The sequence below is a fragment of the Chenopodium quinoa genome, unplaced genomic scaffold (assembly GCF_001683475.1).
Source record: "Chenopodium quinoa cultivar QQ74 unplaced genomic scaffold, ASM168347v1, whole genome shotgun sequence".
NCBI classification, from domain to species: Eukaryota; Viridiplantae; Streptophyta; class Magnoliopsida; order Caryophyllales; family Amaranthaceae; genus Chenopodium; species Chenopodium quinoa.
The window spans coordinates 1-5,101 of NW_018744427.1; the positions used below are offsets into that span (position 1 = coordinate 1).

Genomic DNA, 5,101 nt, shown 5'->3' on the forward strand with positions numbered 1-5,101 from the left:
TCATTTTGCTAGAAGCCGCGCTACTTTGAGCTGAATGTAAGAAATCTCCAGCCTGAAGGATAAAAAAACACACAAATTGACTTAACCAATAAAAATAACACAAGAATAATGATCCAGACTATGTATCCTGATCCTGCAAATTAAATAATTAACATTTTCCAGAAGTTTGCTGCAAAGGATAATAAGATGATGATGATAATACTAGTTTCATTTATCAGATAATCAAGTCTCTTATACTAAAGTCTAACCCCTTGAACTACTTCCTTTTAGATCTACAGACTACAGGATTAATAGACGTTATGTTGTTTGGCTTCAATTTGATCATCACAGTAACACACATGATCCTGCCACTTAACCACTACACTCATATTTTGGTACTTAATCTATTTTATAAGAAAAAATAAATATAAAAAACCTTATATAAGAACGAGCTAATAGAATCATGATTAACTTACCTCCTGTAGTTTATACTTAGAAAGCTCCTTATAAGTGCACTATAACTTATCATTGCTTAAATTCATCTCAGAAATCACAATGAACAGCTTCTAGCTCGCGCAAGTTTCAACTAAGAACAAAATCAAACCCGCTAGTAGCTCAATTAGCAAAGCTTGTAATATTCCCTTCAAACACAAATGCTACAAGTATTCAAGAAGAGTAGAGCCATAAAAATGAATAAGAAGAAAGAAGGTTTCCCAAAATACCTCCAGATAATCCACTTTGATTTCAATATTCCAAGAGAAAGACTTGGTGGAGTCAAAACTTTTCTTGAAATATCGCAATCTAAGAGCCATCTCCGCACATCTTTTAATCTGTAGAAAAGAATCACCAAATCCAATCAATCAACATGCAGAAACACTACAATGAAAGTAACACACTTAGATATATTATTCACCTGGAGCAGTTGGTTCACCAGTTGCCTTTCTGACCAAAGTCCAATAAAAAGACAGAAAGTATTCCCTTCAGCGAACCCGCTTGTAGCTCAATCAGCAAAGCTTGTTATATTCCCTAATACCTCCAGATAATCCACTTCAATTTCATTCCGAATGAAAGACTCAATTTAGTGTTTTGCCCATCTGTTGCAAGCAGCAGGCTGCTGATAAAGAATAAGCTACTGGGAGCATACTATCTGATCTGAAGGAGAACTTATACTTAGCAGCGATGATCTGAATCAGGTGTAAAGTCTGTGGACAGTGAAGAAGAGAGTGTTTCATCCAAGTGAGTTTCACAGCAACTGGACAATGGAACCACCTACTGATTCATTCCTTGGAACACATTGGATCGTCCAGGACTGATAGAGGGCGGCAGAAGACATATAAGAACTCATTCTAGCCAGCACCGGCCAAGAAATTAAATCATGTGCATACTATACACCAGCACACCTGTGTGGAATTGTTCTGTGTCGCTCTACTTACTAGTTACTAATGCCTCCATTTTGGCCTTCTTGAAATGAAAAAGCAGTAAAATACATTTAAGACATCAATCTAATCTCCAATTCCCACATACATTAAATTGTTGAGTACAAAGTGATCAGTAACAACAAATGGGGAAGAGAAGTACAAATAACTTACATGATGATGTCAATCAAGTCTACATCAAATTGTAAACATTAGGTCCAAGCGACCTGAACAACAATTTTTTAATTTTTTTTTTGGGGGAGGGGGGGGGAAGGGGGTGAATAATATTTAACTTAAACAGCAACGTCAAATTTGTTGAGTCTCCATATCCACATGCATGTATCCATCGAACTACACAACACTTGCACTTCATTTCTTCAAAGTGATCGCCGTTCCACGTACAACTAGAGATTCTTCAGTGATAGCAAGCTGTTTACGTGAAGATGTGGGAAGTCAAAATATCTTCGCCACCTAGGGGAGGTGACCAAAACTTCCCGTCTTCCAATTATAACAAACCAACGCAAAGGACATGCTATGCTTGGTTTCCACAAAGCCAAAAAACCAAAACTCCCCAGTTTTCAAGCTCATATAAAGAGGTATAGCGACTCCAAACTTTGAGGGATTGAAATGTCTCTGAAGCGCCAAATACATACCAGCTGCATCGAAATTCATACATCTACCCCAAGGGCCAGTTTTTGGTCCTATCATTCCCAGACTTTCCAAAACTTACTAGGGTTTTGCCAATATATTATACCTGCACCACCGGTGTCCATTGGTATACAGTAAGTCTTCTCCTTGCTGTTGATAACGCTATCTTCTGGCGCTTCGAATTGATACATGGTTTCAGCATCTATATCCAAGGCAAAACCAAGAGAGTGACATATATCAAACCAATAGACATACCCCGCTGCAATAGAAAACGGATGACTCAGTAGTGTCTGCTTTGCCTTGTTACTCATAGTAATGCCTTGACAGTCAATGTCAATAGCCCTCCAAGTTTCATCAACAGCTACTGTCCATACCATAACCTTAACTTCAAATCTGGCAAGATGATCATCATTTTTTTCACGTTGACGATATGGTGAACGTGGATATTTGGGGACGAAACAAGGACAAAAGACTTTGTATCGACCAGAAGAAGGTGCAAATGCTAGAACAGCAGAAGGTTTACGATAAATGCATACCTTTGGCAGGGTGAGGGACAGGGGAGGGAGACTGATGTTGGCTTTAGTTACAAGATTCACTACAGACAATTCTTTTGGAATGAAGGCATTTTGAAGCAAGAGTAGTCCGTTACAAGAAGCCAAAATTGAAGGCCTCAAATGGAAGCTTAAGTATACTGACAACACGATCATATGGGTGAACATAATAGGCCTGTTTTAGCTTAGCATCATCCAGTCATTGTCTTGAATAAGGAAACCAGTAGTAGCAGGAGATGACATGGACTGAAGAAGGTGGGCTCTAATAAAGTGCGGGTCAGAGATTATAGCATTCCACTCCTTGCAAACGAACCTCACAATCTCCTGAAGAAGTGAAGCACGAAGAAATAAAAAGATGTGAAACATAATTTCTCTGGGAATAGACCAAGACCAACTCGGCCCTCTTGCTTGCAAGGAGCAAGTGTTGGATATTTTCCTGAAACCTGAAAATTTTTGATAAAATTCACCCATTCAATCATCGATTCATTCTATGATATAATGTTAGTTTAATTACATTACATGGTTGGATATGGTGGTTGTATATTGCCGTTGCCACATACTCATATGCATGCCTAGTTTCATATTGTGTTATAATTTTACTTTTTAATAATATTAGGATTAATACTCATATGCGGCCTAAATTCACCAGGATATATGAACAATTTAGGCCCCTCCTGCCCGGCCTCAGGGACGGGCCTGTAGATGCTTTTGCTAATATTAATTCAATTGTTCTAGAACCACCAGTTGAAGCTAAATATTAATCATGTGATTCAGTAGCTTATTGTTATAATACAAAAAGTCAAGATATTCCCATACAATTGAAATCAACCTTGATATTACTTTTATTCTTAAATACAAAAAGAACTCAAATTGAGCAGATAATGTTTATAAAAGAAAGCACTTTCCATTTTGCCAAAGTATTCATTGTGCATCCAAAACAAACCCAAAATTGATCAACATGAATAACAATAAACATGCCAAAAAATACAGATATTCCAAAACACCATTAACATGATACATACCTCCAAAGCCCCAGACCCGGTGGCGCGTTCATTCCCACCGTTAACAAGACGGCCAACAAACACCTGACCAAACCCACCTTTCTTCCTTTCTACTTTATAAATAGGAAAAGCACCCACTTGAACCTACAAAAACAACAGCAAAACCAAAAACATCGATCAAAAAATCACACCATCATTCATATAAAATCGACTCGATTCACAAATTCAATTCAAATCAACATATATCAATCAAAAAACCACAAAATCATTATTCAAAAATCAACTCATTTAACAAAATCAAATGATATTCGTTTTAAAAAAGATTACCTTTCAGGAAAAGGGGATTTATTTCCATCATCATCATGTCCAGTTCCCTTATTATTAGCACTTAAACCACCACTATCATCTCCCAACATTTCTTCTCTGACTTCTGATTCTCTCTCGTTTGACTCACTTTCCTTCTCCGATATCACAACCACTGGTACAACCTTATCAACAACCTTCTTCTTCTTTTCCACTATTATTCTTAGTATTATTGATTACCCTTTTGTTGTTGTTTGTTGTTTGTTCCTTAAATTTGCCCTTTTTCACAGCTAACCTAGTTCTCGGAGGATCCTTAACAACTTTTTCTCTCTCCTCTTCAACAACACCAACTACTGCTACTGCTTCTGCTTCTCTCGCAACAGCTGCGCGAGTTCGAATGTAGTTACCAACCAAATGAGTCGATTTCTTCTGATTATTATCAACGATATTCTTCTGCTTCTTATTCGTCGTCGTTTTGACTGAATTTCCACGTTGAAGCTCTGGCATTTTCGTCTTCCCATACAATCGAAATTTTTGTGATTCTGTGTTTTCGCTAGTGTTACCCATCATTCGATCTATTACCTCAAATTTGAATAGGATTCCGATTTGCTTTTTTTTTTGAGTTCGATTCGAAATTTCGATTGAAAAACGAAAATGTAGGGTTTTGAAGAGTGATTTGGGGGAAAAGAAGTTTCGAATTGGAATTGGAATCGGAATTTGGGAGATTTAATGAAAGGGTGAGTTTTTGCTAATTAGGGTTTGTACTTTGTAAGTTCGAGTGTGTACGATGATGAGAGAGAACGGAGATGAAGTCTGATTTTTCTTTTTTCTTTAATTATTATATACTACCTCCGGTTCATTTTACTTGCAACAATTTTCATTTTGGGTGGTTCAAATTACCTACAACAAATTTTTTGTTTTCCCTTATTTGGTAACTTTTGGGTTGTAAAATGACATATATGCCCTTACTTTTTTCCTAATCTATCTTATTAACACTCCTAATTTCATTTGCTTAGGGTTTGTTTGGCATCATTTTTAGTTTTCAGTTTCCTGTTTTTTTTTTAAACTAAAAACCAAAAACAGGAAATAAGAAAAAGGTGTTTCCACTTTTCTGTTGTCAGTTTTCAAAATTATCATGATTTTAATAAGTCTAAATATTTTTTGATTCATTATGTGACATATATAATATACTTTTAAAATACAA

The 5,101-nt window shown here is 36.5% G+C and overlaps 2 long non-coding RNA genes across 2 annotated transcripts; both read right to left on the reverse strand.

Annotated features, from left to right (window-relative positions):
- On the reverse strand, positions 1 to 762 carry LOC110696967. The gene is made up of 3 exons (XR_002506446.1): positions 702 to 762; positions 456 to 620; positions 1 to 52 (listed from the first exon to the last, which is right to left on the reverse strand). It is a non-coding gene; the product is annotated as an uncharacterized LOC110696967 (long non-coding RNA).
- A 3-nt stretch (positions 763 to 765) lies between these two features.
- Positions 766 to 1,444, reverse strand: LOC110696966. Its single transcript, XR_002506445.1, has 2 exons — positions 893 to 1,444; positions 766 to 809 (listed from the first exon to the last, which is right to left on the reverse strand). It is a non-coding gene; the product is annotated as an uncharacterized LOC110696966 (long non-coding RNA).
- Positions 1,445 to 5,101: the final 3,657 nt, after the last annotated feature.